Below are 14,462 nucleotides of genomic sequence, written 5' to 3' on the forward strand. Positions count from 1 at the left end.
TATATTAACAGGTGGTCAGTTTTTTGAGAACATAAACTACAGCCATTTCTCAATGAATATTTTGCCCAGTTTTTGTGTTTCATTGAACTAAACTAAATCAGCACAAAAGGATTGTTTAACTGAGCAATGTTTTTGTGCCAATTCAAAAAAAGCCTACTGTGAACAGCAGTCACCAAATCATCATGGTTTAATCTCATTCACTTGCCTTTTCTACTTCTCTAACAGGAGAGAAGTAGAAAAGTTAAGCGACACATGAATCAGAAGAAGCAGGGCAGAAAATGGTCACAAAGCTGATCGGGGATTAGCTGGAAAGCAGCTGATTTCGTGGAAATCTAAGCTGGAGCTAATGTTTTTGAAGAGCTCCTCGTTTTGCTCACACCGAAGTGGCGAAGATTGCTCCGACATTTCGACTGTTCTTCCGGGAAACCTGCCAAAGACAAACAAGCTAGCTGCGTGCTCTGACAACACCTGTCATGCAAACAGCCGCCTTCCAAGAAATCCAGTCATGCTCTTTGGAATGAAATAAACAGACGGAGTAAAACTTGACCATCACGGCGCCAGGCACAGCGTGACCTTTCCAAAGCATCTGTGTGCTTCAAGTCCACATATGCCCTAGTGTTTATCAAGTCCAGGACAAAGAAGACAATCACCTTCAGGAATAAATCAGTGATATATTGCTGCATGAAGCGGGCGTTTCCACAGTTCTAATCTGCTGATCAGTCCCCGCGGACTCATAGCATTCCCAAGAGTGGAGGAGCAAGGTCAGCTGTTTGTGCTTCATGCTTAAAGCATGGACATCTTGTCCTCCATAACAGAAATGGCTAACACATCTGATCAACCAGCATTCAACCCTACAAAAAAAACATAACTGCTCTCCGTCTATAAATGCATATGTAGTTGAATGGGACTGGGTCCTCCTCATAGCTGTTGCTGCCCCCCCCCCCCAATCTAAATTAGTGAGAAGCAGTTGGCGCTGTGGGTTAAAACTTCAGCGCCTAGGACTTGCTGATCGAAAGGTCGGCGGTTCGAATCCCTGCGGCGGGGTGCGCTCCCGCTGCTCGGTCCCAGCGCCTGCCAACCTAGCAGTTCGAAAGCACCTCCGGGTGCAAGTAGATAAATAGGGACCGCTTACCAGCGGGAAGGTAAACGGCGTTTCCGTGTGCGGCTCTGGCTCGCCAGAGCAGCGATGTCACGCTGGCCACATGACCCGGAAGTGTCTCCAGACAGCGCTGGCCCCTGGCCTCTTGAGTGAGATGGGCGCACAACCCCAGAGTCTGTCAAGACTGGCCCGTATGGGCAGGGGTACCTTTACCTTTACCTTACAACAAAGTAAGGGACGCGGGTGGCGCTGTGGGTTAAACCACAGAGCCTAGGACTTGCTGATCAAATGGTCGGCGGTTCGAATCCCCGCGGCAGGGTGAGCTTCCGTTGTTCGGTCCCAGCTCCTGCCCACCTAGCAGTTTGAAAGCACCCCTAAGTGCAAGTAGATAAATAGGGACCGCTTTCTAGCGGGAAGTTAAACGGCGTTTCCGTGTGCGGCGCTGGTGCTGGCTCGCCAGATGCAGCTTCGTCACGCTGGCCACGTGACCCGGAAGTGTCTTCGGACAGCGCCGGCTCCCGGCCTCTTGAGCGAGATGAGCGTGCAACCTTAGAGTCGGTCACGACTGGCCCTGACGGGCAGGGGTACCTTTACCTTTACCTTTACAACAAAGTAAGGACATGTATGAACTAATTAAAATTTGAAGGCTCTGTCTAGACTCACCCGTGCCAGGATCACTGGGGGGGGGGGTGTGATCCTTAGTGTCATGAGACCATGCTATTCTTGTCAGAAAGGAAAGTTCTCTTTTATGGACACCTTTCAATCATGGACAGCTGAACCTGGAAGACAGCAAAACACTTACTGATTGTGTACCCTAAACATCTGAGCTGACAGTAATCAAGACACCCAAATGTTATATGTGCGCATGTATAGTCTCTTCTTGGCACCCATTATATGATTTGTCATAGTCTGAAGACCAAGCACAGAAAAGGACTGCTAAAACAGGAAATTAGTATTTCATTGTCATTAGAAGGGCATAAATATGTTCTGCACGCTTGGCTGGAGCAAGGAAATTAAAGGAGGTGCAATTTTCCAAACCCTTGAAAGCCCTGTGACATGGCAAGCTGCACCTGTGGAGATTCCCCCTACCACAAATCTGTTATATACACAGAATGTTGATACCCTAATGTTGAATAGATGCCTCCCCAGTCAATTGTAAAACTAGATTATTTTTACTCAGCCCAGGCACAACGTTGGCTGCTATAGAAAAGCTCTGCAATATGTATCATACCAATTTAATATTGTTCTAAAGGAGTGATAGCGGTTTGGCCAGAATGACTGCAAATTCCCCTTCCTAGGTCAGCGGCAAAGTTGCCAGGCAGATCTTCCGTTGGGGAAGCTGCAGGCAAAATGGTCCAGGAAGGCGTACTGACGAGTGGAAAAGTTGATAACCAGTGGGTGCATGGGGTGAGCATAACAATATTACCCTAACGGTTTCTAGGTCTGCTGAAATGACTGTAGCATACCAGCTATAGCAACTCTAGCTAGGCCTAGCTCCCACTAGAGGCAGGCTGCCTGAGCTATAGCAAAATTCAGACTGCAGGTGCAGACTCACATAACAGAATAAACGCTCCTCCATTAACAGCCTCCCCTTTAAAACAAAAATCATATACGTGGAGAAGGGTTGAAGGTTAGTATAGTAGCCTTCTCTCTGACATTCTGGTTTTCTAGATGCAGGGAGTGTTTTTTGTACACAACCAACACCATCTAAATTACAATGGGGTCCATGGTGCCAGATGTAAATCGAGGCAGTAAATTGAGCAAGCAAGCAAGCCCTCCACCTAGCTTTTCACTCAAAAAAAGGGAGCCCAAGGCAAATTAAGTACCACACAATAACTGGAATTCCTTGCTCTGCAAAGAACAGCCTTCCAATACGCCTTGGTACAAAAGTCTTCTTTAAAGCCCTAAGCGGCCTCAGTCCAGTATACCTGAAGGAGCGTCTCCACCTCCATCGTTCTGCCCGGACACTGAGGTCCAGCTCCGAAGGCCTTCTGGCGGTTCCCTCGCTACGAGAAGCCAAGTTACATGGAACCAGGCAGAGGGCCTTCTCGGTAGTGGCGCCCGCCCTGTGGAACGTCCTCCCACCAGATGTCAAAGAGAAAAATAACTACCAAACATTTAGAAGACTTCTGAAGGCAGCCCTGTTTTGATGTTTAATAGGTTCTTCTATTTTAGTGTTCTGTTGGAAGCCACCCAGAGCCAGAGTGGGCAGAGTCTAAATATGGGCAGAGTCTAAATATTATTATTAAGGTAAAGGTAAAGGTACCCCTGCCCGTACGGGCCAGTCTTGACAGACTCTGGGGTTGTGCGCCCATCTCACTCAAGAGGCCGGGGGCCAGCGCTGTCCGGAGACACTTCCGGGTCACGTGGCCAGCGTGACAAAGCTGCATCTGGCGAGCCAGCGCAGCACACGGAAACGCCGTTTACCTTCCCACCAGTAAGTGGTCCCTATTTATCTACTTGCACCCGGGGATGCTTTCGAACTGCTAGGTTGGCAGGCGCTGGGACCGAGCAGCGGGAGCGCACCCCGCCGCGGGGATTCGAACCGCCGACCTTTCGATCGGCAAGCCCTAGGCGCTGAGGCTTTTACCCACAGCGCCACCTGCGTCCAAATATTATTATTATTATTATTATTACTACTACTACTACTATTATTATTATTATGTCAGATGTTCTTCTAGCCCGTAGAAATAAAATTATAACACTAAAGTTGCTTTGTTTCTAGCCAACTTTCTCACACACACAAACACGTGTCTTTCAGCCCACGTGATCACAGTCCAACCATGCTGAGAAATTCCGGAGGGATTTCAGACCAGCCCAGTTAATCTCCTGCAACAAAAACAACATGCAGCTGACTACCCCGTACTGAGGTGTCATTACGGCATTTGACTAGGAGGATCAGCTGGAAACCCGACGGCTTCCCCTTTCCAAGCCCTCCAAGCGCGCTCCCTCCCCCTGACACGTGTCTCCTTGGTAGATCTGCTTCTCACAAGAAACGTGGAGTTCCAGGAGCAAAAAGGCGAGCCTCCGCCGGACCCCCTTCTACTTGACTTACAACGCAGGCTCAGCACCTCCAGCCAGGCAGTTCCTGAAACAGCAGAGGCACGAGAAAACGCAGGCAAAAAAAGCAATCGATGTTGGGCTGCATAGTTCATTTGCCTGCAGACCGGATTTCCTGGTCTTTGCTGATGTTTTGTTTTCTCTCTCGTTGGAGTGGCAGCAGCGCATGGTGTTTATACAGATTACAGATGGGGTGGTTTTTTTTAAATGTTTTTGTTGTTAGTCGCCTCGGGACCTGTCACGGGAAACAATGCATAAATTGGGGGGGGGGGGTGGCCGGCGGACACACACGTGTCCAAAATAGAAGCAAAAGACATAAATGTTTTCCCCCTCAGCCTCAGAGCTCCATGTGGTGGTGATTAAGAGTGAAAAATAAAAATAAAAATAAAACTTGCGCAGATGCTTCCTCGGCTAGGGAGGAAACAGCCCGATATTCTAATCCCTCCTTCCTGCTTCTAAACGTGAGAATAAGGCAACGCTGCCATCTTTGTTGAGGGCGCGACGAAAAGGAGGTGCAGCAAGAGACGAGGATGAAATTTGTGGTGTCAACCGGTATTATTATTATTATTATTATTGGTACTACAGGAAAACTTGAAGCATAATTTTGCGGGGGAACTGTTCGGGCATGGAGTGGAATTCAAGAAGGAAATCCTTACAGAGTTCATACAGTTAGAAAGCGCTTGTTGGGGGGGCTGGTTTTTTTGGGGTGGGGGGGGGTTTGCAAAAAAATAGAGAGAAGCAGAAGCACCGACAACTTGCATTCCGAAGCATGGCATGTGCACGCCGAAATTTACTTTTAGCCTGTTCAGCGGGGCTTTGCACCCCGGAAGATATGCATCGGACTGCAGAAGCACGCATTGTCTGCCAGTGCAAACAAGCTTTCCGTTCTTTATTATTATTGTCTGTATAATGTAATTTCTTAAGACTGAAATCCAATATTATTATTTTTGTTATTAATCAATAATAATAATAATAATAATAATAATAATAATAATAATAAATTATTTATATCCCGCCCTCCCCAGCCGAAGCTGGGCTCAGAGCGGCTAACAACTGTAAAATAATGCAGCATTCTTAAATCAATTTACTATAAAATATAGCCCACTTTTTTCCTCCAAGGAGCTCAAGATGACATACGATAGGAGGGTTATTGTTTTGTTTTATTATGTATTTTGTTTTATTATTTTGTATTTTTATGTTGTGAACCACCCAGTGACCTTCAGAGGGAGGCATACAGTGGTGCCTCGCAAGACGAAAAGAATCCGTTCCGCGATTCTCTTCGTCTAGCGGTTTTTTCGTCTTGCGAAGCAAGCCCATTGACGGCTTAGCGGATTAGCGCTATTAGCGGCTTTTAGCGGCTTAGCGGCTTAGCGGATATGCGGCTTAGAAAAAGGGGGGGGAGGGGGAAAAACCCGCAGGAACTTGCAAGACATTTTCGTCTTGCGAAGCAAGCCCATAGGAAATTCGTTTTGCGAAGCACCTCCAAAACGGAAAACCCTTTCGTCTAGCGGGTTTTCCGTCTTGCGAGGCATTCGTCTTGCGGGGCACCACTGTATATTAAAAAACAATAAACAAATAAATGCATGGTTCTCCTGCTATGCATTATTCCTCACAACAACCCTGTGAGGTGGGTAGGCTGAGAGGCCATGACTAGCTCAAGGTCACCCAGTGAGCTTCATGGCCAAGTGGGGATCTGAACCCTGGTCTCCCAGGTCCAAGTCCAACACGCCAACCACTACACCCCACTGGCTCTACACATGCTAACCTGCGAATAAGCACCTTTGAACTGGATGGGACTTACTTCTGAGTCGATGTGCACAGGATTGTGTTAAACTCGCAGTCCTATGTGTGTCTACGCTCAGGAAATCCTATTATGAGCTACCATGAGTGTCTTCAGACAGAAAGGCAGGATAAAAATATTTTAAATATGTAAGTACAGAAACAGGAGGAGGAAATGGTATGGAATAGAGTCACAGGAAACTGACAATCAGGTTCCAATAATAATAGCTACATTCAAGCTTGAATAAATAGACCCGGTTGCTAGGTTTCAGCAGCATATCAGATATACAAGACCATTTCAGTAGAACTAAAGTTTTTGGGGCCACCTAGGACATTTCGAACCAGCAATGACGGAGGAAAAAGATAAAGTTTATTTTTATTTTATTTATTAAATTTGTATACTGCCCTCCATCCCAAGATCACCAGGTGGTTCACAACATAAAAATACAGTATGAGAACAAAAAATACATAATAAAAACAAAAACAAACCAATAACCCCACTCCCACTATACATTTAAAAGGACTTAGAATGTTAATCGGCCAAAGGCCTGGTTAAAGAAAAACATTTTCACCTGGTGCCTTAATGAAGCCGTCCTTAAGATCTGGTTGGCTACTGTGAGATCTGGATGCTGAATAAGGTGGACCATTGGCCCAATCTGGCAGGCTTGTTTTATGTTCCTAACTGTGGTTAGGGGGATAAAGTAACTTAAAACCATCATTTACAGAGCTGTCTTATTTTCACTGGCTGTAGTTTAGCCACAGCTTGTTTGTGTTTGGACAATGCACTAAAAGGATTAAAATTGGAGCGAATTTTTTTGATCTTTTCCTCATGCCATGCCAAAGGAGGCAGGTGGAGCATGCAGGCTCAGGAGGAGGCTAGTAACATTAAACCACAGCTTAGCATTACATTCAAATGCAGCCACTGATATGGCGGAACTGGTTTGAACACACATTCTCTGGAATTTTGTGAATGCGTATCTAAGCTACCTTGACCATACTTTGGAATGTTATTCTGTCTTCTAAAGTTTCCTAGTACTGTATAGTGAATTCTGCACCAGATACAAGGCAATTTCAAGTTCACACGGTGACTGTGCTCATTGCTTGTGAAACATTTTAAACAGAACGCTTAAGCACTTACCTAAATTAAGCAATCAGCCTGTCAAAATGAAAAAGATTACAGCTTCACAGTGTGTTGACTTTGGGCCTGTCATTTTTAACATCTTTTTTTTTTTTTTTTTACAATGATGTGCTGTGGGTTATTTTAATAAAAAAATGCCTACTCTAATCTGAACTCAATATTTATCCTTGAGCTGATTAGTCACGCATTGTCAATAACTTGCTGATAAAAACCAGCCAAACCAGTATAAGTCCCAAAGATTCAAGCTATAGTTATCCAGGCAAAAAAAAAGGATATTACATGCAACAAATACTATGGGTGTCCAAAGTTTTCTTGTTTTTTAAATTGGTACTTTAAAGCAGAATGTGTCTAAGCACATGAGAGTTTAGGACCAGCAGCATTTGTTTGTTTTATGGTGCAGGTGTGGTAGGAAAGCTAGTAATTTGAAGCAAACTACCTTCAGCCTACCTGTTTAGGGTAGCAACAGCCCTACAGAACAGGCGTGTAGAAACACAGAAATGGGCTTGTTACTGGTGGCACTGGTGTTATGGGGTGCCCTGTTGTTGGCACCTGTCCATCTTGAGAGACAATGGGATCCGCTCCCTGCTGAAAAACAAGAGGCCCATCTTTATTGGCATTCCACTGCCATTTGAAGACACATCTATTTGTTTACTGTTTTTATTTGCATTTGTCCGAGTTATATTTTAAACTGAATGTTCACTGTATGGAATTTAACATGGTTTTGGGCTAGTACAATAATCTTATTTTGATGTAAAAACAATGCCTTTATAAGGCATCAGCTTCCTATTGAGGTAAGTTTCCCACAGCAAACTCAATAGGACCCACTGGGAGCCCTCCAGGGTCCTGACTCCTGCCTGATGGACTGGGCTTGATCCTGCTGGACCTCACCTGCCTTCTTCCCCTGCTAGCTGTGAGCCTCAGCGAAACAAATATGGTATTGGAGCGCCTATGCTCTAGTCACATGTCACTTCTACTCCAGCTTCCAGCTGTGTTTGTTTCATAGAGAGCAGCAGGAGTGGTGCAGCTCCTGATATAGTGTTGAGCTCAGTGGAGAAAGTAAAATAAAAAAATAGAGTGAAGGGAGCCTTTATGTCTGCAATAGCTATTGTGGTACTGTCCAGAAGTTTTGGATCACAAATCCTGTTATGTCTGATCATTGGCCACACTGTGGCTGGAGCTGATGGGAGACCACATCGTCTACCCTTACTTCATGCAATCAGTGATCAAAACTGAATAGTGTGAAGGTTGCCCCTTGATATTTTATGATTAAACATTTCCGCAGATGTAAGTATGTGTTTTTCATACCTATTAGATAGCTGATTAGGAAAGCCATTACTATTTTACAGATCCAGCAAATGGCCACTGCACTGCAGTGACATAAAGTGAATTTGTATTGCAGTGTTATAATCATAAAGTGTCTTTAAAAAAAGATTTTTGTTGTGGTTCTTCTGACCTTTCTCTTCGCTTATGCATTAAGCAAACAGCAGAAAAGAACTGGCATCTCTCGCCAAGGATTAAAACTGGGTGGAACAGTCAATCGATGAGTCAGAAACTTGGCTTGTCCTCTTGGGTCCACAGTCAGCAATATTATTGCAATATTATCTGTTTGTCTCAGAGTCTATTTCAGCAGGCAGCCTTTAAGAAAACCCAACACCTTAAATGTTGACAGTAATTTGCAGAAGTGGTTCCTTTTTCAAATATGCATTGTGAAATTGGGCTGAGGAAGGAACTGTGAAATCCACCTGCTTTAAATAGAGCAGATTTCCCGATTGCAAAATGCATATACTGCACCAGTTGTTAATGACACAGGAATTGGGGAGCCTGTTTTTATTCTAAGTATCTCGATAAACAAGTGGCAGGCACACAAAATTTTAAAAGTGGGGAGGAGGGAGGGCAGGACAAAGAGGAGGAATGCTGTAGCAGGGGAATGGTAGGAGGTCTATAATGGGAGTGGGAGCTGAAGGATGTGCCTTAGAGGCAGTGGGTGAGGCACCTATTGCTCCTCACCTCCACTTTTTAACCTAATATATCTGTATGCTTGCTGCCCACTTAAATAGCAGACGGGATACTAATGGAGTGGTTTAAGGAATGTAGTTAGGGGACTTGTTTATTTATTTGTTTATTATTTCATAACATTTATATACAGATTGATTGTTTAAAAACCCCCACCTCAAAATGGTTTTATTCTCAGTGCAAACAAATTGCACTATGTCCTTGTTTAAACGATTCTGGGGCAAAAATCTTACAATCCTGCACCTTGTTAATCCAAATTCTTCCCCAAAAAGAATTCTTCAATCAAATAATGTAAATTAAGGGAACTTGAACAACTTTTCTCATTTTACATATTTATTCTTCAGTTTTTATTATTTTTACATGATCCATTTTGGCTTTGCTCAGCATTGGAAGGGCAATGGTTCTTCATAGGAACCTTCATAGGAAAAAGATTCCCAACCCCCATGGACACACAAAAAAGTTGGCCGCAAAATAACAGAAATGTATGGAAATCTCCCATCCCAGGATACCAGCAATGTTTAGCGAGGTGTTCAACGTTCTTTGTTTACTTTTCAAAAATGGTTTTCACTTCGGCCTTGTTCAAACAGAGAGTTAAACCATAAGTTAGCTTTATTATCGTTGATGCAACCTGGCCAAGCATCCTCTTCTGGTCACAAGGAGGAGCCCAGAGGACACAGTAAGGTAACAACCACAGAGAGCTCTGAGCTAGCAACTTGCACCAAGGAGGGTTTTTGAGCTTCCATCTGTTGTCCACCTCTCCTGTATACTACCATTTTGGTTGGACAATTGCAGACTCTTAAAGAGCCAAAAGTCTCTTGAAAGTGGGCTCTGCTCCTTTGCTCAATGGCCTACCACCTGCACCATTGGACTGGTGAGGTAGTATAAGAAGCAGTTAGTTCTTACTAAGAGGCTTCCCACCTTCTGGTTCTATGGACCCTGCTGCTGTTGGATCTGTTCAGAATGCTGTTGGTGTGCCATGCCAGAGGACTCCATCCCAGCTGTCATGCAAGGGGCATAACTCTTTCATTTTGGTATAGCCTTGTGCTAAAAGGCAAAATAATTTCTTAACACCAACACTGAACATTCATCAGCATGCAAGGGTTCTGCAAATTGGCCCTCAGGTTAAGGCCCCTCTGAGCTCAGACCCAAATAAAGTCTCAGTTGTTTGGTTTGTTGTCTTTTGACGCAGCTTCCATCATTTACAAGTTTAGGCTATCAACCACATTTTGTAAGAACAGGCATAAATTTTGCATAAATTTCAGCAAAGGCTGTTGCAACATTACTCAGACATTTTAAAAAAAACCTTCTGTGGTGGAAGTCATAAAACAAGTGAAGACTTAGCCTATGATAGAGCTAGCAGAACTCTACAGTGTAGGCAGTGTTTCAATACAGAAGTCAGGAGAGTAACTCTGAAGCTTCTGGCTGTGGGTAAATCTTGGGCTGGAACATTGTTTAGCAGGGTTTGTTGTGGAGGGTTGTTGCTGTTCTTGCTGGGGTTTTTTGTATCTTTGTTACGATTTATGTGGAAATTGTTCAGTTTGGTTGTGTACTTTTTGATGTTTTGTTTATTGATTATGACTACTTTTCTTATGTTTGTAGTCACATACCGTATTTTTCGCTCTATAAGACACACCTGGCCATAAGACGCACCTAGTTTTAGAGAACAAGAAAAAAAATGTTCTCTCCCTCTCTGCTCAGCGCCTCTCCAGCAAAGTGGGAGGAGAAACGGAAGGGGCTCCGTTTCTCCTCCCGCTTCACTGAAGGGGCGCTGCGCAGCTCTCCCTCTCTACACAGCGCCCCTTCAGCGAAGCAGCAGGATAAACGGAGCCCCTTCCATTTCTCCTCCCGCTGCACTCAGGAGGCTTCGGGCGGCTATCCCTGAAGTCAGGAGAGCAAGAGGGATCGGTGCGCACCGATCCCTCTTGCTCTCCTCGCTTCAGCGAAAGCTGCGCAGCCTGCATTCGCTCCATAAGATGCACACACATTTCCCCTTAGTTTTTAGGAGGGGGAAAGTGCGTCTTATAGAGCGAAAAATATGGTAATTTTTATACGTTGCAAGCCAACTTCAGCAGGGTTTTAACTTTGGAAAGGCGGCATGTAAATAAAATGACTGATTGATTGACTTTGGGACTGATTTGCACATGGGAAGTAACAAGGGTCCTTTCCCTCACTGAAAAGCTTTTGCTTTAAGTGATTCCTTGACCATTTCAGATGGCTTGGCCCATCTAGTCCAGCATCCTTTTCTCAGTGGCCAGCCAGATGCCTGCATGAGGCTCAGTTGTGCAGTGATCCTTGGCAAAATAATGCACACTTATCAAAAACCTCAGTTTAGTTAGATGAAATGGGAACGATGCATAACAGAGCTCCAACAGTGCACTTATTAGCATCTTCAAATTAAAATGACTGCTAAGATGAATTCACTGAACACCTGCAGCTACACAAAGAGAAATGATTCCCCCCCCCCAAGAAATGCCAGATGTGAAAACTGAACTTGCCAGCACTGGTATACAACTGAGCTTTCTCTCTCCACTATGGGATCTTTATACTTGCTTGAAAGAATAATGTGGTATCGAGTTTGATGTAAAGAGTCCAAGGCTTATTCCTTTAAAAGGGTTGGAGTAAATGCTGAGAGCTCTCCAACATTCAGGGCTGTGTGTTGCTCTGAACATCTCTGCCAATGCTGTGCAAAGAATCTGGCACAGAATTTGGCTGCCCTGAGCTTTGCCTTGCCTTTCATTTCTAATATTTCTAGTCTGTGTGGCAGTGAAAAAAGTGTGAAAGTGTTGTGCTGGCACTCTGAGCACCAGCACAATATCCTCTGTTGCCAGGGATAATATATAGAAGCATGATGGGCGGCAAATATATAAAATCATCATCATCACCTGCAGTTATTTGGCTGACATTGAGGAAAATGGGTGTTCAAACCCACTCTCACACATTTATTTTTCTCCTACACAACCATTTAGGGCCCCCTGTGTGAACACCCAGGACACTGTCATTTTTTGAAAGATGGACAGACAGAATGATAATAGGCTGGTCCTGAAAATCTTCAACCATCTGCATCAAAGTAATCACACTGGCCTTAGAAGAGATTGCTTTGGAGTATGTGATTTATTCACTATTGTTTAAAAATCAATACTCCTAAACCTACATTCCAATCCTAGAGAAGACAGTATAGTTGCTTAAAGGAGTCGTGTTCATGGCAACTTAGGTAACAGTCCTAATCACATCTACTCAGAAGTAAATCCTGTTGAATTCAGTGTGACTTACTCCCAGTGAGGTGAGGATTGCCGCCTTAATAAGACAGACTGTTCATTTGATGGCTACACTGTATTCTGTGCATATCACTTCCACCTTTTGACCCACAACTAACGAGAACCGAAGTTGTGTTCCATAGTAGAACAAGCAGATGAAAGTGCTGAATCAGAACAGGCAATGTTCCCATCTGTCAGCCACACCTCCACAGCCGGCTATAACCATTGGATCTGGGGAAAACAAATGGTGTGGTTTGCACACAAGTCTTATCAAGCTGATCAGTAGTCTCAGGGTTATTTGAGGCTCTTCCAAAATCCTCCTGGTGATCTGTTTACTGTAGTCTCTTGGAGCCTCCTACCCTAGCGTTATGCTAGCCATTAGTCATACTGATACAGGACCCACATGTAATTAAGAAGGCCTGTAGGCACTATCAAAAGACTGGATTTGTGCCAGGTCTTCTTTTTTTGAAGTGTCAAGATGACACAGACTTATAAAAACTAGTAAACTGATTAAAGGAGACCTGTTGGGCATCTGTCTGACGAAGGAGACAAGAGGAAATGATAGTCTCTGGTTGGGGAAATCTCTGCTTGAGCTTGGATTCCAGCCACTGCAGACAGAGCTCCATTAAAAAGGCAGTGCTTTCCTATCTCCCACTTCCATACACCCCTTGTGAAAATCTGTTCCTGAGGTTTGTGGGGCTCACTAGAACAGCTTGGAGTGCAATGCCAGGGAGTGGAATAAGGTGCTGCAGAAATTGGGGGCAGGTGCTGCAGGATTGGGGGCCCTCCCTTGAGCAAGCAAAAATGCCTTCGGCTTGCACTAGGGCACATTTGGGTCTAAGCCATAATCATTTCTGCATCTCACGACTGTGATAGTTTTCCCTACCAGTAAAATATTAACAGAAATGAGCAGCCACTTCTAAAAAGCTGCCTGTTACTGAAGCCTGTCAGATTCAGTCTGTTACGATGGAAACTACAACAGGCATTAAAACTACTCTGCGGTGTCCATTTAAGCATACGCTAGGAAAACTTCTCCCAATATTAAATAGTTTAAAGTGATGCCACTTTTGTATCATCTCAGTTCACGTCATACTCCTGGCTTTTCCATGGGGCCAGCAGACCATGGGTCCTTCTAGCTCTGTACTGCCTACACTGACTAGCAGCATCTCTCCAGGACTTCAGACATGATTCTCTCCCAGTCCTACCTGAAGATGCCAAGGATTGAAGCCAGGGCGTTCTGCAAGCAGAACAGATGCACTACCACTGAACTATGGCTCTTCCCCATATACAGTAAAGGGTTTGTTAAACCTGAAACAACTGCCCCTTTGAATTTGGTTATCATATTCTTGCTTTGCTTAGGTCTTTATAATCATCTGTCTTCACTGCAAGTTTTTTCTGGTGCGTTTTTGTATTCTGTGGTTGCAATTTGTCCAGTTCCTCCATCTCTTGTTTGGTGGACACAAGAAAAAAAATCAATAGAGCTAAGGTAAACAGTATCCTTGCTTTGCTTTTTACGTCAGCTCTGCCCAACCTTTGGTGTTAACTGTTGGGGGCGTGTCCACTGGGCAGAGATGGTGGGACAGGACAAATTATTACAACCACAGAATAAGACAAAAACAGCTATTAAGACAGAAGATTGTATGGTATAAAGCAAAGCAGGACTATTGAGACTTTCTACTGCTCACTCGCTCTCACCTAAAGAAGAAAACAGTGCAATTCTTGCTATACCTCCCCAATCACACAGACACACCATCTAGTGTGTGCAAACCAAAACTGAGCACCAGATGAAACAAAGGACAGATTTGTATAGCAGATATGGACACCATCAAAATAAAAGGGAAATGTTAATCAGCAACTGCAGACTTCGCCTTTGTTGTTTTTCCTCTACTACATTTCATGCAAAGGTCACATAATAAGTTGTTTGGGAAGCAAGCACTCCCTGGATTTGTTATGCAATAGTCTCTCAGCAAAAAGAAGAAAAACAACCCATTTGCCTTGTAAGGTTTCAGTGATCCAATCCAAATGACTGCAGAGACAGCTGGATTGTATTCTAAATTCTCCCTTGCAAACTATACATCAAAGTGTTTGGGCCAAAACAGCTAACAATGCTCATCTTCCC

At 44.2% G+C, this 14,462-nt stretch overlaps 2 protein-coding genes across 3 annotated transcripts in view; one reads left to right on the forward strand and one right to left on the reverse strand.

The window, feature by feature from the left end:
* The window catches only part of CHGB (chromogranin B), a 90,769-nt gene that overhangs the window by 70,197 nt on the left and 6,110 nt on the right, over positions 1 to 14,462 (reverse strand). The window contains exon 2 of one of the 2 annotated variants that reach the window (XM_079969835.1): positions 1,763 to 1,872. The gene's annotated coding sequence lies outside the window, so the exon portion shown is untranslated. Of the gene's footprint in view, positions 1 to 1,762; positions 1,879 to 14,462 lie in introns of those variants that run through there. The other variant, XM_079969836.1, reaches the window with a different exon arrangement.
* GPCPD1 (glycerophosphocholine phosphodiesterase 1) overlaps positions 4,532 to 14,462 on the forward strand; it is a 59,889-nt gene continuing 49,958 nt past the window's right edge. The window contains exon 1 of the mRNA XM_079969848.1: positions 4,532 to 4,711. The gene's annotated coding sequence lies outside the window, so the exon portion shown is untranslated. The remainder of the gene's footprint in view (positions 4,712 to 14,462) is intronic.

Source organism: Podarcis cretensis (assembly GCF_951804945.1).
Source record: "Podarcis cretensis genome assembly, chromosome: 3".
Taxonomy (NCBI): Eukaryota; Metazoa; Chordata; class Lepidosauria; order Squamata; family Lacertidae; genus Podarcis; species Podarcis cretensis.